General features: G+C 43.6%; 1 protein-coding gene across 15 annotated transcripts in view; it reads left to right on the top strand.

Moving 5' to 3' along the window:
- Positions 1-23,483, top strand: part of PPP6R3 (protein phosphatase 6 regulatory subunit 3) — a 196,934-nt gene that overhangs the window by 44,954 nt on the left and 128,497 nt on the right. The window lies entirely within an intron of this gene.

Raw genomic sequence — 23,483 nt, 5'->3', positions numbered from 1 at the left:
TCTATTTAGTTGTTCTACTTCTGTATGTGTTAGTTTAGGTAAGTAGTGTTGTTCCAAGAATTTATCCATTTCTTCTAGGTTTTCAAATTTGTTAGAGTACAATTTTATGTAGTAATCTGATATGATTCTTTTGATTTCATTTGGTTCTGTTGTGATGTGGTCCTTCTCGTTTCTTATTCGGGTTATTTGTTTCCTTTCCTGTTTTTCTTTAGTCAGTCTAGCCAATGGTTTATCAATTTTGTTAATTTTTTCAAAGAACCAGCTTTTGGCTTTGTTAATTCTTTCAATTGTTTTTCTGTTCTCTAATTCATTTAGTTCAGCTCTAATTTTTATTATTTGTTTTCTTCGGGTGCCTGATGGATTCTTTTGTTGCTCACTTTCTATTTGCTCAAGTTGTCGGGACAGTTCTCTGATTTTGGCTCTTTCTTCTTTTTGTATGTGTGCATTTATCGATATAAATTGGCCTCTGAGCACTGCTTTTGCTGTGTCCCAGAGGTTTTGATAGGAAGTATTTTCATTCTCGTTGCTTTCTAAGAATTTCCTTATTCCCTCCTTGATGTCTTCTATAACCCAGTCTTTTTTCAGGAGGGTATTGTTCATTTTCCAAGTATTTGATTTCTTTTCCCTAGTTTTTCTGTTATTGATTTCTAGCTTCATTGCCTTGTGGTCTGAGAAGATGCTTTGTAATATTTCGATGTTTTGGATTCTGCAAAGATTTGTTTTATGCCCTAATATGTGGTCTATTCTAGAGAATGTTCCATGTGCGCTAGAAAAAAAAGTATATTTTGCAGCAGTTGGGTGGAGAGTTCTGTATAAGTCAATGAGGTCAAGTTGGTTGATTGTTGTAAGTAGGTCTTCCGTGTCTCTATTGAGCTTCTTACTGGATGTCCTGTCCTTCTCCGAAAGTGGTGTGTTGAAGTCTCCTACTATATATGTGGAGGTGTCTATCTCACTTTTCAATTCTGTTAAAATTTGATTTATGTATCTTGCAGCCCTGTCATTAGGTGCGTAAATATTTAGTATGGTTATGTCTTCCTGATCAATTGTCCCTTTTATCATTATATAGTGTCCTTCTTTATCCTTTGTGGCGGATTTAAGTCTAAAGTCTATTTTGTCAGAAATTAATATTGCTACTCCTCTTCTTTTTTGCTTATTGTTTGCTTGATATACTTTTTTCCATCCTTTGAGTTTTAGTTTGTTTGTGTCTCTAAGTCTAAGGTGTGTCTCTTGTAGGCAGCATATAGATGGATCGTGTTTTTTTATCCAGTCCGTGACTCTCTGTCTCTTTATTGGTGCATTTAGTCCATTTACATTCAGCGTAATTATAGATAAGTAAGTTTTTAGTGCTGTCATTTTGATGCCTTTTTATGTGTGTTGTTGGCCATTTCATTTTTCCACATGCTTTTTTGTGCTGAGACGTTTTTCTTAGTAGCTTGTGAGATCCTCATTTTCATAATGTTTAACTTTGTGTTTATTGAGTCGTTACGTTTTTCTTGGCTTTTTTCTTGAGTTATGGAATTGATATTCCTTTTTGTGGTTACCTTTTTATTTACCCCTATTTTTCTAAGTAAAACCCTAACTTGTATCCTTCTATTTCGCCTTGTATCACTCTCCATCTGGCAGTTCAATGCCTCCTATATTTAGTCCCTCTTTTTGATTATTTTGATCGTTTAGCTATTGATTTCCATGATTTCCTGTTGTATGTATTATTTTGTTTATTTATTTATTTTTTAGAATTAGTCTTAATTTGTTTGTTTTTGTGCTTTCCCTGTTTGAGTTGCGTTGATATCAGGACGTTCTGTTTTGTGTCCTTGTATTGTGCTGGTACCTGATATTATTGGTCATCAGGCCAAACAATCTCCTTTAGCATTTCTTGCAGTCTTGGTTTAGTTTTTGCAAATTCTCTAAACTTGTGTTTATCTGTAAATATCTTAATTTCTCCTTCATATTTCAGAGAGAGTTTTGCTGGATATATGATCCTTGGTTGGCAGTTTTTCTCGTTTAGTGCTCTGTATATGTCGTCCCATTCCCTTCTTGCCTGCATGGTTTCTGCTGAGTAGTCTGAACTTATTCTTATTGATTCTCCCTTGAAGGAAACCTTTCTTTTCTCCCTGGCTGCTTTTAAAATTTTCTGTTTGTCTTTGGTTTTGGCAAGTTTGATGATGATATGTCTTGGTGTTTTTCTTTTTGGATCAATCTTAAATGGGGTTCGATGAGCATCTTGGATAGATATCCTTTCTTCTTTCATGATGTCAGGGAAGTTTTGTGTCAGGAGTTCTTCAACTATTTTCTCTGTGTTTTCTGTCCCCCCTCCCTGTTCTGGGACTCCAATCACTCGCAAGTTATCCTTCTTGATAGAGTCCCACATGATTCTTAGGGTTTCTTCATTTTTTTTAATTCTTTTATCTGATTTTTTTCCAGCTATGTTGGTGTTGTTTCCCTGGTCCTCCAGAAGTCCCAGTCTACATTCTAATTGCTCGAGTCTACTCCTCTGACTTTCTATTGCGTTGTCAAATTCTGTAATTTTATTGTTAATCTTTTGGATTTCTACATGCTGTCTCTCTATGGATTCTTGCAACTTGTTAATTTTTCCACTATGTTCTTGAATAATCTTTTTGAGTTCTTCAACAGTTTTATCAGTGTGTTCCTTGGCTTTTTCTGCAGTTATCCTAATTTCATTCGTGATATCTTTAAGCATTTTGTAAATTAGTTTTTTATATTCTGTATCTGATAATTCCAGGATTGTATCTTCATTTGGGAAAGATTTTGATTCTTTTGTTTGGGGGGTTGGAGAAGCTGTCATGGTCTGTTTCTTTATGTGGTTTGATATGGACTGCTGTCTCCGAGCCATCACTGGGAAACTAGATTTTCCCAGTAGTCAGCTAAAAAAAAATGCAGTCAGATCCCTATCTGAATTCTCTCTCTGGCTCCGGGTATTCGGATGTTAATGGGGTCGCCTGGGGAGGGTGGGGGAGGGATCTGAGAGCTAGGAGTGTAGCACCACAGAATATAGAGCTGAACACCACGTTCACGCTCCGCCCCCGTTTGCCAAAATCCGGGCTGGACGGGTCCCTGGCTAGGACACTGCTTTCCTTGCTCGAAAACCAGTCCCTTCCTCCTGGGGACTTCCTCCGGTGCGCGGCACCGCTCGTGGGCACTGGGTGGGCGTTTCCCGCACGCACGGGTGGGCCCGCCCCCAGGGTCTATTCAGGCGATTATAATTAGATCCCGCGGTCACGCCCCGCCTGTGCGCGCGCCCAAATCCCAGCGGGATGACTTCCGGGTTGAGACGCTGCTTTCCCTGTTCGGGAACCAGTCACTTCCTCCCCGGGACTTCTCCTTCCGGAGCGCCACACCTCTCGCGCGAACTGGGTTGCGTCACCTGCACGGCCAGGTGGGCCCGCCCCCTGGGTCAATTCAGGGCAATAAAAATGGACTCCGTGCTCACGCCCCGCTCGTGCGCGCGCCCAAGCCCCAGCAGGACGGAACCCCGTCTGGGACGCTAGTTTCTGCGCTTCGGGACCAATCAGTTCCTCCGCACGGCCAGGTGGGCCCGCCCCCTGGGTCAATTCAGGGCAATAAAAATGGACTCCGCGCTCACGGCCCGCTCGTGCGCGTGCCCAAGCCCCAGCAGGGCGGCACTTTGTCTGGGATGCTACTTTCTGCGCTTTGGGACCAATCAGTTCCTCCCGGGGACTTCTCCTTCCAGTGTGCCGCACCTCTCGCGCAAACTGGGAGGGCGTCACTCGCACGACCAGGTGTTCCCGCCCTCTGGGTCAATTCAGGGTAATAAAAATGGACCCCGCGCTCATGCCCCGCCCGCGCGCGCGCGCGCGTGCCCAGATCGCAGCGGAATGGCTCCCCGTCTGGGATGCTGCTTTCCCTGTTTTGAGACCAGACACCTCCGGGGATTTCTCCCTCTGGTGTGCCGTGCCACACGCGCGGACTGGGTGCGCGTCCTCCCGCACGAACGCGTGGGCCCCGCCCTGGGGTCACTCCAGGGAAACACAGCTGACCCCCCCCCCGCGCGCGCCCCGTCGGCTTCTCGCCTAACTCCCGGCGGACAGCAGGGCACCCCAGCTGGGACGCTGTTCTCCCCCCTCTCAGATCAGTCACTGCCTCCCGGGTGTTTCTCCCTCCGGCTGCGCCCCTACGCCGCCCGCGCCAACCTGCTAGGCTTCCTCCCGGGATGGGTTCGGGGGGGAAGGGGTGGGCCCCCTTTCTGTGCCGTCTGCCCCCCTGGGCTCTGCCCCAGATCGAGCTCCGAAGGTCACCTGCCTGGTGCGCTGGCTCCTAGTTCTGAAAACAGTCGCTGTCTGCCCGTATTTGTTCGTCCTCCGTCTCTAAGTCTGTGCTTGTTGTTCAGAGTTCATAGATTGTTATGTATGTGATCGATTCCCTTGTTTTTCCGAGTCTTTGTTGCAAGAGGGATCCGCGGGAGCGTCCACCTAGTCCGCCATCTTGGCCCCCTCTCCTCATCACTTTATTTTTAATGACTGTATTTCATCGGATAGATAGAAGAATCTTAGTTCAGAGAAAATTGTTACTTATTGTTGGATATTTAGGCACCGTGAATTTGCGGATGGCCCGGATTGTTCTGTGGTGTTTCCCACAGTGCCCTGTGTCTTCTGTATCTAGATATTTCTCTTTTTTCTGTTATAAACTCTTTGGCTATTGTTGTATATAAACCTTTATAAATACCCAAGATAAATTCATGGAAGTAGAATAATTGTTTTTTTTTTTTTTTTTAAGGATATGTAGATTGTAATACCTTTTGATAATCTATAGCAGAAAAATTAATCCAGTTTATACTTTTACCAGAAATTCCAGCCAGTTATGTATATATATATTTAAATTGGAGGAAATTTTAAGCATACACAAATATAGAGATAATAGTATAATGAATCGTCATTACCCAGCTCTGACAGCCACATACCTGAGGCCAATCCTGTCTCATTTCTTCCTTCCACCTTTCTCCTATAGTATTACTGTTTTTAAACCCTATTGAATTATAATAGAAATATAGGAAAGTGCACACTTAAGTGAATTTTCACAAGCAGAAGCCTACCTGGGAAATCAGCCCCTCAGAACCCCCCTTGTATCTACTGCCAGCCATAATTTTCCTCCCCCAAAGCAACCAGTATCCTGACATCTAACAGCATTGATTAGTTTTACCCTTACATAGACTCTTACAGTGTATATCCTTGTGTCTGACTTCTTTCTCTTGGCGTCTTTTGTGAGACTCACCTATGTTGCGTGTAGTTCATTATTCATTCCCGTTTCTGTGTGAAATTTCATTGTGTGGAGTTATTATCTGTTCTCTTGGTGGACATTTGAGTCATATTTTGGACTATTACGAATAGTGCTGCTCTGAACATTGAAAGTGTGTGTCTCGGACTGTGTTGGCATCTCCTGTCTGGAGGGGAGATAGGAGGGTAGACAGGGCTAGAAACTGGCAAAACGGTCACGAAAGGAGAGACTGGAAGGAGGGAGCGGGCTGACTCACCAGGGGGAGAGTAAGTGGGCGTATGGAGTAAGGTGTATATAAGCTTATATGTGACAGACGGACTTGATTTGTAAACGTTCACTTAAAGCTCAATAAAAATTATTAAAAAAAAAAACGTATGTGTCTCGGGTGAATGTGTGAATGCGTTTCTGTTTGCAGCATAGCAGGGATTGGAACTGCCAGATCACAGAGGTCTACGCATGTTCAGTTTTGGGAAAGTGGTGTTATCTCCTAAAAGAGCTGGACGGTGTCACACTTCTGCCAGCCGCGGATGAGGGTTCCAGTTACTCTGTGTCTTTTCCAGTACTTCATGTTTTCCGTCCTTTTCATTCTGGCCACGCTGGTAGCTGTGTAGTAATGCCTTACGGTGGTTTGAATTGACGCTAGTGAAGTTGTGGTCCTTTTCCTGCTTTTTTGATCATTTGGATATCCCTTTTTTCTGAAGAGTATATTCAGGTCTTTTGTTCATTTTTCTATTGTATTATCTGTTTTTCTTATTATATTATTTATTGCCGCATAACGAATTACCTACAAACTTGTTGTCGTTAGGTGCTGACAAGTCATTTCGACTTAACGTGTTACAAAGTAGAATTGCCCCATGGGGTTTTCTTGGCTGTGATCGTCACAGAAGAAGATCACCAGGTCTTTCTCCTGCAGAGTGGCTGGGTGGGTTCGAACTGCAGACCTTTTGGTTAGCAGCCCAGTGCTTAACCGCTGTGCCATCAGGGCTCCCTCACCCATAAACTTAGTGGGTTAAAATAACAACCATTTATTACCTCACAGTTTCCCGGGCCGGGAATTCAGGAGTGGCTCGGGCGTGAACCCCGTCTTGCAGTCCTCTGGAGGCTTGGCTGGGGAGGGAGGGTCTGTTTCCAAGGTGGCTCGTGCAGTTGCCTGGCGAGTTAGTCCCGGTTGCGGGGAGGCCTCAGCTGTTCTCCCGTGGGCCTCTGCCAGGCGCCCTGGAGAGGAGGTGGGAGAAGGGGACCGAGAAGTCTCGTAGCATCCGTTTCACTGTGTTCATCGGGAGAGAGTCACTTAAGTCCCAGCTTACCTGGGAGGGCAGCTGAGTTCCCCCTTTTTGAAAGGAGGAGTGATGAAGAATTTGTGGACATTTTAAAACAACACTTAATGATTGTAGAGTGTCTTTATTCTTTGTTTGAGTCTTTCAGCAGATATGTATTGTGAATATCTTCTACTCCATGGGTTATCTGGTATCTTTTGAGGGAGAGAAGTTAATATAATTCACTTTATCATTTTTTCCCCATTATAGTTAGCTCTTCTCCTATTATTTTGAAGAAAATCCCAAACACTGTTTTGTTTCTTCTGTAAGTACGTCCTGGTGGTGCAGTGGTTAAGAGCTTGGCTGCTAACCAGTCGCTCCTTGGAAACCCTATGGAGCTTTCTATTCTGTCCTATAGGGTTGCTGTGAGCTAGAAGGAAACCCTGGTGGCACAGTGGTTAAGAGCTACAGCTGCTAACTAAAAGCTTGGCAATTCGACTCCACCAGGTGCTCCTTGGAAACTCCATGGTGCAGTTCTGCTCCGTCCTGTAAGGTTGCTACGAGTTGGAATCCCGTCCTGTAGGGTCTCTGTGAGTTGGAATCTACTTGACGGCAATGGGGTTTTTTTTTTTTTTTAATGAGCCAGAATAGACTTCGATGGCAATGGGCTTTGTTATTTGGTTTGTGTAAGTATGTCTGTATATATTAGAAGATAAAGGCTCTTTTTTTTTTTTCCTTTAACCATGACCTAACCACAAAACTAGAAGCCCTGGTGGTGCAGTGGTTAAGGGCTTGACTGCTGACCGGACTGTTGGTGGTTTGAACCCGTCAGCAGCTCTGAGGGAGAAGAGACCTGGTGATCTGCTACCGTAAAGATTACAGCATAGGAAACCCTGTGGGGCGGTTCCCCTCAGCCCTATGGAGTCATTATGAGTTCGAATCTATGCGATGGCGTACCATCACAAACCACAAAGCTATCACATCGCAAAAAAAAAACAACAAACCCCACACCTAGTCAGAATTGAACTTTCTACTTGTTTCAGATATCTTTTTTTATAATTTCCTAATTTTGATAAATCAGGATCTAAATAAGGTCTGCTCATTAAAAAAAAATCCGTAGGTTCCTTGTTCCCCTTCCTTCTTTACTGGCCAACAACCCTAGATTGTTTGTCCGGTGGCGTTGGCTACAGTGTCCTCTGGCTTGTGTTTCCTGTATGCAGATAGGTGGATCTTTTTTTTTTGTTTGTTTATTTTGGTGAACTTTGTTCCACCCGCACTTTATAACTTCCATCTTGAATTGGTGTTGCTTGGTTCCCGTTCTGCCTCTGGAGAATGAATGTGGACTCAAACTGAATTTTTTAAATGGCTTCCAACCTAAATCACTTTGAGATTCCTTCAGATTGGAGTTGCTCTACTCTTCAAATGTGAAGACGTTCCTTGTGGAATGCACTTTCTACCCCATGACTTCTCCGGGTGTTCGAGAGGTCATATGGACCTGTGTTTTCTGTAGAGTGAGGACACACTCGTCGTCAGCCATGTTCTCTTGGTGTACCACACCCTCTTTGTGTGTTTTACAGAGTTGCAGGGCATAGTCAGCACGTGGCCCAACTCACCTTAACTGGACTTTTCCTGTTCATTGTCTCCGTGTTTTTCTCCTTGTACTACCACTGCCTTTCTCTCTCTCATTGCTGATTTCTTGAGTGATGATGACCAGTGGTGTAAGGGTTGATGACTCAGAATTCTTCAGTTCGTTTTAGACCACCTTGAATTTCCAGTCTTCCCTAGTCTCCGTCTTTCCAGTCTTTTCTTTGCAACAGAAATGTTAGCAGTGAAAGATTAGAAAAATTACGTAGGTGTGATTAGCATGAACGTTAGAGAAGTAGACAAATTATGTCTTAAAATGCACGTTATGCCTGAAGTTTAAAACTAAAAAATTGTTTTCTTAATACCAATTGTATTTAAAAGGTATCGTTCAACTTTAAGTAAGAATTAAGGTTTAATGTTTTATTTTTAAGTGAAGGTGTGTAAATGATACTGACTTTTGACCACTGACTATTCAGCACGTGTCTGGAGGCCTGCCCCGTGCCAGGCGCAGTGCTTTCTGTAATACACGTTTGAAGAAGATGGACACGGTGCTGGTACCCTGAGTGAAGTCCTCTAGCACGGTGCTGTCCAGTAGAAATACGATGCAAGCCACATAGGTAATTTTAAATTTTCTTGTAACCACATGAAAAAAGGAAAAAGAATCAGGTGAAATTAGCTTGAATATATTTTATTTAACCTAGCATATTGAAAATCTATTCCTTTCAACATGTAATCAATATAAAAATTATTAATAATGAGATATTTTCATCCTTTAAAATCCAGTGTGTATTGTACATTCAAGTAGCAAACAGAAAAACCAAACCCATTGCTGTCGAGTTGATTCCGACTCATAAGGACCCTATAGAACAGGGTAGAACTGCCCCATAGGGTTTCCAAGGAGCGCCTGGTGGATTCGAACTGCCGACTCTTTGGTTAGTAGTCAGGGCACTTAACCACTATAAGTACATCTCAATTTGAATGAGCCATCTTTCAAATGCTGAACAGCCTGAGCATGGTAGACAGTGCAGTTCTAGCGCACGGTGAGTGTCAGCTGCCAGATTGTTGCCGTCACTATCCTTGTCCACATGGAGTAGCGGGGGCGCTGACCAAGAGCCTAAGTGAAAAACGGTTTGGAGGGGGCCAGAGGAGTAGCGGGGTGAAGAACTAGGAGGCTGTTTCCGTCTTGTGTGTGTGGTGGCAGAAGATGGAGAGAATAGTTGCCTTTGGGAGATACTAAATTAAACCAAACCGAACCGAACCGGACCCGTTGCCATCAAGTCAGTTCTGACTCATAGCGACCCTGTAGGACGGAGTAGAACTGCCCAGCAGGGTTTCCAAGGCTGTAAAGCTTTATGGAAACAGCCTGCCATGTCTTTCTTCCTCAGAGTGGCTGATGGGTTTGAGCTACTGATACTTTGGTTAGCAGCCGAACACTTAACCACTGCTCCAGCAGGGCTTCTTTGGGAGATTCTAGGAAGGTAGCATTGATAGAATTTTGATCAGTTGGATTGGAAGGGGACAGAGGAACCAGGGCCAGTTTCCAGGCTTCTGTCTGTCACAACCAGGACAGTGCCTTTTGCTGAGGCAAGCAAGGCTTGGTCGTGTGGCTGGAGTGTGATGGAGAGCAAGAGCTCTGTCTAGGAGGTGTTAAATCTGAGGTGCTTGGGAGACACTCAAGGGGAAATGTCTGGTAGTAGTTGCATACCTGTGTTTGAAGTGCTGGTTTTATAAATTCGGGTCTCAACTTTCTTTATAGAGATTTTAAAAGCCAATGGCACTGGGTTTATTTGTTCAATAAAACTTTGAGTCTCCTCAGACTTTGTGTCAGTTTCTGGGGAATCAGAGTCAGACAAACTTGAATTTTCATCCCACCAAATGTGGCCAACTCGGGAGAGTGTCCACAGCCTAAGTGCTTTGGGAACTCCTGCGCTAGCAGTTGTACAAAGAGGAACAACAGCAGAGGAGACTGAGAAGGGGCCGGTGAGCAAACAGGGGGGCTGTGAAATCAGAGAAGCCAAGTGAGGAGCGTGTTCTAAGGAGGAGAGTCTGCCATTGAATGCCGCTGGGTACAAGGTGACGATGGATCAGAAGAGTGTCCTTTGGGTTTAGCCCTAGCTGGAGGTCATTGGTGACTTGAAGGAGCAATTTCTGTTGAGGGGTACAGATAGACACCAGATTGCAGTGGGTTGGAGAGGGGATACTGTCAGAGAAGGGGCTGATTTTTTTGCTTTGAAAGAGCTGCTACAAATCATTGAGGAAACATAATAGAAAAACAGACAAAGGATATAAACAGACATTTGGCAGAAAGTGAAGTATAAATGGCTCTCAAACACATGAGTGATGTTCATCCTCACTCAGAGAAGTGCGTGCGCTGTGGAAATATGGCTGAGTCCAGCCTCCCTGGAAAACGGTTTGGCAGCGTGCGTTTAATTAGCAGCACACGTGCTCTGATTCAGCAGCTCTGCTCCTAGGAACTCCTACTTTGTTTTTTTGTGTTTTGGTAGTGGGGTAATAGCAAAAATGGAAATGAAATGGTCATCAATGGTGGCCTGGCTAAATCAACTGTAATACTCTGAAGGAAAACTCTGTACCTGGGTAAAAGGTGATATTCTCAAAAAGAAAAAAAAGAAAAAAATCTTGTTTCTAGCATGCTATAAATTAAGCTTTTGGGGTGATTTTTTTCCCCTTCTTTTTAATGATTGAGAAATGTTTCAGTAGGTCTAGATTAGGCCACGAGAGATGTGTGGAATGGTGTCTTTGAAGGCCTGTATTGAGGGTATCATTCAGCCTTTACTCCCCGCCTTTTAACACAGTTCATGGAAGTTTTTGGTCTGTACTCCCTTCCCAGACCGGTTAGGATTATTTCCAGGGGACCTTGTCCTCTTTTATATATGTTTACATATGCTGGATTGTACACCACGTGAAAGGTGAGTATGACGTGTCTTTACAAGCTTTGTGGATGAATTCAAACTCCAGTTTACCTTATTGCTCCTAAAAATAGCCACAGCTCCTATGAAGAGAGCATCAAGTTTTACTTGGTTTGAGTCATTGGCATATGATGTTCTTTGAGAACCCTGAATGTAGCGATGGGGATTATACTGTAGCTGTCTGATGGAGGAGGAAGACTTCCTTCAACTGTTGGTGGGAGAAAGGGACAGTAGAGACCTTTATGAGCTGTGTGTTCTGCAGCCACCTGCGTAGCCTGGCTCCGCTCACCTTTCTGTGGTTTCGCCTTCTTTGCCAATAGCAGCATGCTTACATATGGACTTCATACAAAAAGAACAACTGGCCACAGCCAAGTGGACCAAGTCAGCCTGCCAGCAGAGGACAGTGATACTGTACAACTTCCTGGTCTCCTCTGCTGGGACTCTACCTTAAGGCCTTGGGTACATTTGCTGTTAATTTCTTAGAGTTTGAGATGGTGGCAGTCATTGGTTTTTTATCTTCATTTCTTTGACTATCTGGTTTCTATATAAGTGTTTTCTGCTTATTCACTACTTAGATTCATAGAAATGAAGAATTTGGAGATCTGAAGAGCCTTATGTGATCATTTAGCCTAAACCTCTCATTTTACTGATAAGAAAACAAGCCAGAGAGGTGCATTGACTTGCTCACAGAAATCCAGATATTGACTGAACTGCACCAACATTCTCTTAGCCTTCCCAATTAAGTACGGTGATGGAGAGGGGTAATATGACACGCTGGCATCAGCAGGGCTAGCTCTCCACCATAATGTTAAGGGGTGTGTGGCTTTAATTACACTGAACTGTTCTAATGAAGACTGTTAACCTGTAGGCTGCACTGGTTCGTTAGAATCATGGCGACAATCCAGCCTAACTCTTCTTACATGTCTTGGTTGAGAAAGCAAAGGCCTAGAGATGTGAATTTGTTCATCTGAAATTATAAACTGAAAACATTTATTCTGTGCTTATTTCTCTTGTGAGCCAGGGGGGTGCTGTCCAGTAAAACGTTTTATGGTAGTGACACTCTATCCCATGTGACTCTTTAAGTTTAAACTAGTTAAAAATCAACAGGGTGTAAAATTCAGTTCCACAGCCTTTCTGGCCACCTTCCAGGTGCTCAGCAGCTAGGTGTGGCTAGTGGCTCCTGTAAGGAACAGTGTGGGTCCAGAGCATTCACACTTTCTCCTGTCATTGAGCACTCTGGAAGCCTTAGTGAGGGGGCTAACGCATCTGAGTGGGACTAGAATTGCCAGCTATAAATTAGAAGGTTTATGTTCAAAACAGTGGGAGGGGACGGAGACTTTGTGACAAGGTTATGACTGGTTGTGGCCTAGGCTTTTCTTGGTTTGTGTTTTGTGCTTTTCTTTAGTTCGGTAATCAAGACCCTATGTGAAATTTATTTGCCATTTCTTACGACTTGTAAAAAGATACGGGTGTCATTTTGACCTCCTCTGACTTCACAAAAAAACAACAACAAAAAAAAAGCCAGACCTGTTGCCGTTGAGTCAGTTCCGACTCATAGTGACCCTATAGGACAGAGTAGAACTGTCCCATAGAGTTTCCAAGTAGCGCCTGGTAGATTCGAACTGCTGACCTTTTGGTTAGCAGCCGTACCACTTAACCACTCTGCTACCAGGGTTTCCCTAACTTCACAAGGGGAAGACAAAATCACTTACCAGCGTCAGCCCAAGGCCAATTCCTATGAAGCAGCGGTCAGACATGCCTCCTCCTTCCAGCCTTTTTACCAGTTCTGACACTAGCTATGTCTCCCATGGCACACTCTACTTCTCTGCCAGGTTTGATAATTTATCGTAGTGACCACACAGAACTCACAGACGAAACTCATGATTATGGAGTTTATTAGGGAAGTAACAGGCTACAACTTGGGATCAGAAACGACTCAGGATACAGTTCTTTGATCAGGATAGCTTCTTCTCAGCCATGCCCACAGACAAGGCCTCTCTCCAGCCTCTCAGCCTTGCCTCTATACTGCTCGAGCAAGTGTTACAAAGTTCCTAGCTCTGTGGGTTGGCAAGCCCCACAGCAGCCATCTCGCGCTGTTCTCCTGGTTCCTTCCATCTTACCCTCCTGTCCCTCTTGCTACTTCTGTGGCTCCATCTCTCACTGTCTTCCATGTCACAGCCCTCTCTGTGTGTCTCCTGGGTCTAGGAGGTTCTCAGCATGGGGACCCTGGGTCCAAAGGATGCACTTCACTTCCATCTCTTCTTCTTAGTGAGGTCCCCAGTCTGCTTCTGGGATGGCTCATTTTAAGCCTAGTGGGATGTAAAACTGACCAATCCCCTTGTTGGGGTTCAGTACACCTTATTTGCATGGCCCCACCCTGCCACCCCCCCTCAGGGTTCCACGAACCTTATTTGCGTTATTACCAAGCAGTCCAGTCCTTTGGGTGGGCCATAAGCACCTTATTTTGCATAGTCCCACACAGTCATTGTGGGGAAGTCACAGAGACTGTGGCTAGAAGGGCCATATTAAGTAATTCACTGCAGTGCAGGTATCTTGTGTTGCCAGTTAAGTAAATCCCACCTTTGGTCTTGAGTTGGGAGTGACTACGTTCATTCAGCTTCATGGTACTCAGTGTGTTGTCCAGACTCTAGACTTATCTCACATATTTAATCTCTTAGGTTACCAAGAAACCATACACAAAGTTTTGGTGTCTTTCTTGCTATTGTAATGTGGACTATGGAACTTTCGTCTTTTATGTAAAATCAAGTTGATTACATACCTTGGCTGAGCCGACTTGTTAAAGCTTGGTGACGGGGATCGTGTCGTCCTGTGAACCATTGCTTATGCTGTTACTAAAACAGAGACAGAGCTGGTTCCCCAGGCTTTCCTTTGGATACCAGTTTAGTAATTAATGACTTGGCTCTGTTTTAACGGTGGCTTAGATAGGGTTAACTTCATGCATGACTGCAGTGATCTGAGTGTCCATCAAGGTGCATAGCCAGACGATGATGTAATCTAGTCAGGTGCCAACATTTTTACTTAAAGCACTTCACGTACGTGATTTTGCTTTTAAAAGGTGGTTGTATGGGTTTACCTTGGGTATTTTGTACTTTAAGAAGTAGTTTTTGTTTTGTTTTGTTTTTTAATTCTTGGTAGAGTGATTTTTGAATAATGGTTACAAGTCTTGATTTCTTGCCTTGGCTTGTATTGAAATGATTGGTGTCTCTGAAAGTAGCTGATAGAGTTAGCGATTTTTTCTTTTTTTTTTTCTCACTAGGTTGTTTCTCCCAGTTAACACTGTTTGCATATTCTTTTTGCTGGATGGTTTTTGTATTCTGAAATTTGTAGACAGTTTTTGTACTCACAGTGTCCTAGGCATTAGGATAAAATGGTGCACGGGTGATGGATTATCTTCCCAGCCACTAGACTTGGGGTCCTTGAGATCCACATGGAGATGCCGCCCTGGTGGAGTTGGCCCACCTTAGCAATTCTTGTACTTGCTTCTTTGTGTCCAGGCTCTGGGTGTCCCCTGCCTGTAACCGAGAGTGCATTTTTAAGTTGTTTTGTATGATATGTGATGTAGGGAGGTGTAATGGCTGTGGTTTCCTCGTGTGAATTTGCATCAGCAAGGAGTATCCTGATAATTTATAATAAAAATTTGTGTGAGAGCTTAGGGAGCCAATTTTTACTGCTGGGTGCTGTTTAGTTTAGAATGCTTTTTTGCTGTTAAAGGCCAAACTGGTCCTCCTTATGAAAGATATTGTTATAATTATGTTGCGCTTGCATTCTCTTCTTCGGCCTTAATCAGAGTCAGTAGCATTGAAAAGAGAAGAAGCTTTGTGATGGAGTTAGGTTGTAGGCTGTTGAAGAAAATGTGACTCCTTTAAGGAATGATTGATGAAAAGAAACAAAAATAAAAGAATGAAAGTATGTTATTATTATTTTTTATAGGCTTGATTCTCTTTTTTTTTTTGTTGGCGGGGTGAGGCCTGGATCCATTTCCTCTGAGAGAATAACCTAATGATTGTTGGTTGTTAGAGGTACTGTTAAGTCAGTTGCAACTCATAGTGACTGTCATGGATTGAATTGTGTCGTCCCCCCCCCCCCCCCACGTGTATATCAGTTTGGCTGGGCCATGATTCCCAGTATTGTGTGATTGTCCTCCATTTTGTGATTGTAATTTTATGTTAAAGAGGATTAGGGTGGGATTTTAAAACCCTTAGTATCATCCAGTGTAAAGGGAGATTCCCTGGGTTGTGGCCTGCACCACCCTTTATCTTACAAGAGATGAAAGGAAAGGGAAGCAAGCAGAGAGTTGGGGACCTCATACCACGAAGAAAGCGGTGCCAGGAGCAGAGCGCGGCCTTTTGACCCGGGGTCCTTGCACAGAGAAGCTCCTATTCCGGGAGAAGATTGGTGAGGCCGACAGAGAGAGAAAGCCTTCCCCTGGGGCTGACACCCTGAATTTGGACTTTCAGCCTACTTTACTGTGAGAAGATAAACTTCTCTTTGTTAAAGCCATCTACTTGTAGTATTTCTGTTACAGCAGCACTGGATAACTGAGACAGTGACCTTATGTACAACAGAATGAAAAACTGCCCTGTCGTCCTGTGCCATCCTCAGACTCATTGTTGTGCTTGAGCCCATTGCTATGACTGCCGTGTCAGTCCATCTTCTTGAGCGTCTTCCTCTTTTTCACTGCCCCTCTGCTCTACCAAGGGTCTGATCCCTTCTGATAACATGTATGTGAGACAAAGTTCCGCCATCCTCGTTTCTAAGGAGCATTCTGGCAGTACTTCTTCCTAGACAGATCTGTTTGTTCTTTTGGCAGTCCATGGTATATTCAGTATTCTTTGCCAACACCATAATTGAAAGGCATCGGTTCTTCTTCGGTCTTCTTATTCATTGTTCAGCTTGTACATGCATATGAGATGATTGAAAACATCACGGTTTGGGTCAGATGTACTTTAGTCTTCCAGGTGACGTCTTTGCTTTTTAATACTTGAAAGAGGTCTCTCGCGGTAGATTTGCCTAGTGCAGTGCGTCCTTCGATTTCTAGACTGCTGCTTCCATGGATTTCGATTGTGGATCCAAGTAAAATGAAATTCTCAACAACTTCAGTCATTTCTCCGTTTGTCATGATGTTGCTTATTGGTCAAGTTCTGAGGATTTTTATTTTCTTTTATGTTGAGGTGTAATCCATACTGAAGGCTGTCGTCTTTGATCATTAGTAAGCGCTTCAGGTCCTCTTCACCTTCAGCAAGAAAGGTTGTGTCATCTGCATATCGCAGGTTGTTAATGAGTCTTCCTCCGATCCTGATGCCCCATTCTTCTGCATATAGTCCAGCTTCTTGGATTATTTGCTCAGCATACACATTGAATAAGTATGGTGAAAGGACACAGTCCTGACGCACGCCTTCCCTGACTTGAAACTGCATGGTATCCCCTTGTTCTGTTTGAACTGCTGCTTCTTGATCTATGTACAGGCTCCTCATGAGCACAATTAAGTGTCTGGAATTCCCATCCTTCACAGTATTACCCGTAATTTGTTATGATCCACACAGTCGAATGCCTTTTCATAGTCATTAAAACAGAGGTACATCTTTCTGGTGTTCTCTGCTTTCAGCCAGGATCCGCTGACAACAGCAATGATAGCCTGGTTCCACGTCCTCCTGTGAATCTGGCTTGAATTTCTGGCAGTTACCTGTCGATGTATTGCTGCAACCGCTTTTGAATGATCTTCTGCAGAATTTTACTTGCATGTGATATTTATTGTTCCAGAATTTTCTGCATTTGATTGGATCACTTTTCTTCGGAATAGACTTAAATATGGATCTCTTCCAGTCGGTTGGCCAGGTAATTATCTTCCAAATTTCTTGGCAGAGATGAGTGAGCACTTACAGTGCTGCATCCATTTGTTGAAACATCTCAACTGGTATTTCATCACTTCTTAGAACCGTTTCGCCAGTGCCTTCAGTGCAGCTTTGGACTTCGTCCTCCAGTATCGTCAGTTCTGCATCGTACGCCACCCCCCGAAATGGTTGAATGTCAGCTGGTTCTTTTTGGTACAGTGACTCTGTATTCCTTCCATCTTCTTTTGATGCTTCCTGCATCATTCAGTATTTTGCCCTAGAATTCTTCACTGTTACAACTCAGGGCATGAATTTTTTTCTTCAGTTCTTTAAACTCAAGAAATGCTGAGCATGTTCTTCCGGTTTTGGTTTTCTAACTTCAGGCCTTTGCGCATGTCATTATAATAGTCTTCTCGAGTCGCCCTTTGAAATCTTCTCCTCAGCTCTTTTACTTCACCGTTTTTTCCATTTACTTTAGCTATGCAACGTTCAGGAGCAAGTTTCAGAGTCTCTTCTGGCATCCGTTTTGGTCTTTTCTTTCTTGTCTTTTTAATGACCTCTTGCTTTCTTCATTTATGATATCGTTCCGCAACTCATCTGATCTTCGGTCATTAGCGTTCAGCACATCAAATCTGTTCTTGAGAAGGTCTCTAAATTCAGGTGGGATATACTCAAGGCTGTACTTTGGCTGTCGTGGACTTGTTCCGATTTTCTTCAGTTTCAACTTGAACTTGCATATGAGCAGTTGATGGTCTGTTCCATAATCGGCCCCTGGCCTTGTTTTGACTGATGATATTGAGCTTTTCAATTGTTTCTTTCCATGGATGTAGTCGATTTGATTTCTGTGTAAGGAAGAAGTTGTTGGTTTTGGAAAATTCTATCATGTGATCTCCAGCATCGTTTGTATCACCGAGGCCGTATTTTCCAACTACTGATCCTTCTTCTCTGTTTCCGGCTTTCACATTCGAACCACCAGTAATTATCAGTCCGTCCTGATTGTATGTTTGATCGGCTTCAGACAGCAGAAGCTGGTAAACATCTTGAGTTTCTTTATCTTTGGCCATAGTGGTTGGTGCGTAATTTTCAATAATAGTTGTATTAATTGGTCCTCCTTCTAGGCCGTATGGACGTTATCCTATCATTGACAGCCTTGTACTTCAAGATAGATCCGCAGTGTTCTTTCTGATGATGAATGGGACACCGTTCCTCTTCAATTTGTCATTCCTGGCATAGTAGATGATATGACTGTCCTATTCAGAATGTCCAGTACCTGTCCATTCCAGCTCAGTAATGCCTGGGATATCAATGTTTATGCATTCCATCTCATTTTTGACAGCTTCCAGTTTTCCTAGATTCATACTTCGTACATTCCACATTCTCATATTAATGGATGTTTGCAGCTGTTTCTTCTCATTTTGAGTCGTGCCACATTAGCAAACGAAGGTTCTAAAAGCTTGAGTCCATCCAGGTCATTAAAGTGGGCTCTATCTACTTTGAGGCGGTAGCTCTCCCCCAGTCATCTTTTGAGTGCCTTCCACCCTCAGGGGTTTATCTTCCGGCATTTTTTTTTTTTATTACAGCAGACAGTGTTCTGTTGCTATTCATAAGGGTTTCACTGGCTAATTGTTTTTGGAAGTAGACTGCCAGGTCCTTATTCCTAGTCTGTCTTAGTCTGGAAGGTCAGCCGAAACCTGTTCGCCATGGGTGACCCTGCTGGTATTTGAATACCGGTGGTATAGCTTCCTGCATCACAGCGACACGCAAGTTCCCACAGTAGGACAAACTGACGCGTACATGGGGGAATCTAATGATGTCAACTGTTAAAACAAGACGACTTTTTATTGACCATCAACTCCGTTTTTTTCCCTCTTTTGGCTTCTGTGACACTGCATTGTTGCTCCCCATCTTCAAAATAGTCTGCTCTCTCGCCATGCCCCTTTCTCATTTGTGTTAATGACTGCCTAAAAGTTAAAAGTTGTGGTTTCCTAGAAGATTAAGGATTTGGGGGGAGTTCCCCCCTTTTCCTTTTTTTGTGTTCTTTGAGGAGAGTCTTTCATCATCCACTTGGATTCTACCATCATGTGCGTGTGTTTAACTATCAAAATGAGCCTCTCTTTCAGCTTAGTTAGCTCCTTATCAGTGGTCTCATGTGACAGTTTGTCTGGGTACTTTCAGTCACATCCCCCCGCTCCCCCGCCACCAAAGGCCAGAGTCAGGAGCCCTGTGTTTTCATTTCTGAAACAGTGCATTTCTCCTTGTTCAGCGTCAGCATCCTGTCAGTCCTCACAGGCTTAAGATGGATTTTTTTTTACTTCTCACTCCGTGTCTTCTTTCATCAAGTCCTGCTTAATTCTTTCTGTAATTTAATTTGTCCAGTGTCTGTGGCCACTAGTACTAAATTTCAAGCTTTGACTACCTTATTCTTAGAGCAGACTCAAATTATTGAAGCAAGAAGAAAGTTTAGATTACAATTCCTTTATTTTATAGATGAAGAAATGAATCCTCAGGTTAAAAACCAGCACTTACTGCCAGATGTCTGAGGAGCGTAGTAGTATTGCTATATATTGTCTTTTTTTTTCTTCTTGGTTTCCTCCTTGCCTCGCTGCACCCTCCTCTCCACTTACACTGTTGCTGTCCTCCCTACGTGGCTTTATTGCAGTTCTGGTTAGATCAGCATTTAGCTGTCACCGTGGTAACTGCGTTAGTAGTCGTAGCTCTCACGTGGTAAATTAGAAATACTTTTCCTAAACTGCTTTTGGCATTCTCTGAAATGGTTGTATTTTTTTGTTTGTTTGTTTAAAAAAAAAAAAAAATGTACTTATTACTAATTAAGTCTCAAATTTTTAAGCCGGTCAAATGTTCAGGTATTTCATCAGTTTTATCTTCTTTGGAGAAATCTTTCTCTGCTCCAGTCTGGGCTGCCTGCCCTCCCTGCTTGGCGTAGAGTCGCCACCCCCTGCCCGCCCTTCTCCTGAGCTTGGGGACCCTCTCTGCCTCTCCCACAGCAGATTTCCGTGTTGGCGCCCTTCTCGTTGTTCTCCCTTGCTTCACTGGAGCACAGCTGCCGCGGTTTTCTGTGAGAAAGGTGTGTAGGAGGTAAAGTGTTTGACTTTATGTTTGTATGAACTCTTGAGTGATAGTTTGTCTGGGTGTAAAATTCTGGGTTGCAACTCATTTACGTTGGAATTTCACAGTGATGTTCCTTGGTGTAGGTCTGTTTTTATCCATTTGGCTGGCATTTGGTAGAACCATTTCAGTGGGAAACTCATTTCAGGGACTTTTTGGGGAATAGATTCTCTGATTTCTTCCTATCTCTGTTGTCTGTTTCCTCTTTTTGGAATCTCTGGTACTTGGATGTTCGATGCCCCATCTGGACTCCCTGTTCCCTTATCTTTTTTCTGCCTCTAATTTTTTTTCTTCCGTATTTTATCTTCTAAACTTTCTACTTAGTTTTTAATTTTTGATGTGAAGTTTTTGATTTCCAAGGGGTCTTTTTATCCTCTCTACCCTTTTAAAGAATGTTGTGTTTGTGTTTAATGGATGTATCGTATTATATTTCTGAGGATATCCTTTTTCCCCCCTTTTCCTGCATAGTCTTTTTCCTCCAACTTGTATTTTTCTGTTTGTTTTTGCTCTCCCCCTTTCATGATAGAGGGTTTCCAGAGATGTTTGGTAATTTGCTCATATTGAATGCTGAGGGACACACACACTCACAAACACAATTGAATCATATAATTATAATTTTTCCCAGCTTTGTCCACTATAAGAAGACATAGAAAAAGTGACACCAGTAGCTGTGAACACACTTAGCATCCAGGCCTTCTTTTCTAAATAACGTTCTCCACTAACAGAAACCAGGGCCCTTTGGAAGAATGGCTGATATCAAAGGTGGGGCAGGGCATGTGCGAGGTGAACAGAGATCATGGTGTTGTGCCAGAAAGTAGTGAAGTGCTCAAAAAACATCAGAAGGACACAGGAGCTGCTTGAAGGGGCTCCCGCCGGCCTGACCTGGGGCAGTGTGAGTGTTAGCAGGAACGATAACATTAATGAATAAAATAAGAATCCCCTGAGTCCATACTGATAATGCATTAAAGAAAGGATGAGTAGGGAGAAAGGAAAATGCCTTATTAGAGCTAGAATGTCAGCTAGTAAATGCAGAAGGAACAGTAGAGCTACACCCCCCCCAAAAAACAAACAAAAACAAAAGTAGTGCTACCCCCCAAAAAAAAACAAAACAAAAAACAACACATATTCATAATCATCAGAGTAATAATTGATTCAGACAGGAACGCTCAATGGGCACTAAAACGATTGAGTGAACATTTTAAGAACATAGTTTCCAAGTATCTTCTGACACATTACATACTAATTAATTCTGAGGGAAAAGTGGTCACAGTGGAGGAATTTTGCCAGATGTCGTCTTAACCAGGTAGTCAACATTATCACCAAGAACGGGACACACTGACATCATCTGTTTCCTTATGTCATACACTGGGAAAGACAGAAACTTCATTTCTGTAGTAGACCTGCCAGAAATGCATAATCGGAACTTTCATGACAGAGAAGTCTCTAGCAAACACAAATTGAGGAATCGTCTACAACAGAGCTGGCCTGTATTCTTCCAAGATGTCAGTGTACTGAAGACAGAGATGCTGAAGAGCTGTTTCAGATGGAAGGAAATAAAGAGACATGACAGTGGATGTAACGGATGATCTTGGATTGGCGGGAAGGGAGATTGCTACAAAGGACTTCATAGAGCAATTGGCAAGATTGGAGCATGAGTCCCTGTTTGGCAGTTGCTGGGGTGAAATCCCGATCGTGGTGTGTTCATTGTGGTTGTGTAGACAGTGTTCTTGTTCTTTGGAAACACATTGACGTGTTAAGGGCAAAAGGGTATCTGCAGTGCCTTTAGATGTTTGGGGTGGGCTCCCTGTGGAGACAGAGTGGCACAGGGGCAGTGTCAGTGGTGGGTGAATGGGCTGAAGGAGTTAGGGATTTTCTTGTACAGCTCTTGCAACTGTTCTGCAAATTTGAAATTAATTTAAAATAAAAAAATGTTTTTTAAAAGTTAGACTAAGTAGTGGCTGGCTGGAAGCTGTGTTCGGGGGTGGGGCCTGTGGCTGTGGACGTTTCAGCATAGAGATTCATTGAGCTTTTTGGTCGGGAAGCCCCTCAGGTCAGTGTGTCCAGGCCTTTTTTTCTCTAGGTCAGTCATATAACGCAAGACACTTTCAGCTTTCAGCCTGGAGAGTAGAGGTCTTGGCTGCCGGCAGGAAATGTGGGACCCAGGAGGGCTGGGCTGGGCAGTGGGTGGGCACGTGTCCCAGCATTCATTTGGCAGTTCAGACTGACCCTCTGTTTTCTGTGTGGCATTCCCATCCCCACTGGCTGGGCCCTCCGTGTCCGGTCATCTGCTGGGGCGGGGAGGGTAAGAGAGAATGAGGATATTTAGGGATCTAAGTGTTCCTTAAGCAGCTTTCAGTTGATTTTCCTTCTGCCACCTTCCAGTTTTCTTGTTTTCCGGTCCTTGTGGGAAACCCTGGTGGTGTAGGTTTAGTGTTACGGCTGCTAACCAAAAGGTCGGCAGCTCAGATCCACCAGGGGCTTGTTAGAAACTCCATGGGGCTGTTCTGTTCTGTCCTGTAGAGTCACTGTGAGTTAGTTGGAATTGACTCGATGGCAGTGGGTTTGGTTTGTTTTTTATAAGAATCCTGAGTTTAACTTTTTGAGGAATGGCCAAATTGTTTTCTGAAGTGGCTGTACCATTTTCCATGCCCACTAGTGACGTGTGAGGTTTTCTGTTTCTCCACATCCTTGCAAACCAGCACTTGGCTGTTTTTTGATTTCTTGATTAAAGCCATCCTAGTGGGTGTGAGGAAACCCTGGTGGAGTAGTGGTTAAGTGCTACGCTGCTAACCAAAAGGTCAGCAGTTCAAATCCACCAGGTGCTCCTTGGAAACTCTACGGGGCAGTTCTGCTCTGTCCAGTAGGGTCGCTATGAGTTGGAATCAACTCAACAGCAATGCATTTGGTTTTTTTCTTTTTTTAAAGTGGGTGTGAGGAGTCTGGGTGGTGCAGATGGTTCATGTGCTTGGCTGCTAACCAGAAGGTTGGAAGTTTTAGTCCACCCACAGGCACCTCAGAAGAAAAACCTGGCAAGCTACTTGCAAAAAATCAACCATTAAAAACTCTATGGAGTACAGCTGTGCTCCGACACACATGTCGCAGTGAGTGGAAGTTTGGTTTTGGTTTCAGTAGGTGTGAAGTAGTACTTCATTGTGGTTTTGATTTGCATTTTCTTAATGACCATTGATGTCGAACATCTTTTCACATGCTTGTTGTGTGGCTCATACTCTTATGCTTTAAAATAGCCAGGTTTCTTAGTGTCAGTAACATGTTGTTGTTGTTAGGTGCCATCGAGTCGGTTCCTACTCATAGCGACCCTGTGCACAACAGAACGAAACACTGCCTCGTCCTGCGCCATCCTTAACAATCCTTGTTATGCTTGAGCTCATTGTTGCAGCCACTGTGTCAGTCCACCTCGTTGGGAGTCTTCTTCTTTTCCGCTGACCCTGTACTCTGCCAAGCATGATGTCCTTCTCCAGGGACTGATC

The sequence above is a fragment of the Loxodonta africana genome, chromosome 7 (genome assembly GCF_030014295.1).
Source record: "Loxodonta africana isolate mLoxAfr1 chromosome 7, mLoxAfr1.hap2, whole genome shotgun sequence".
Classification (NCBI taxonomy): Eukaryota; Metazoa; Chordata; class Mammalia; order Proboscidea; family Elephantidae; genus Loxodonta; species Loxodonta africana.
This window is presented reverse-complemented; position numbering and strand designations above follow the sequence as displayed.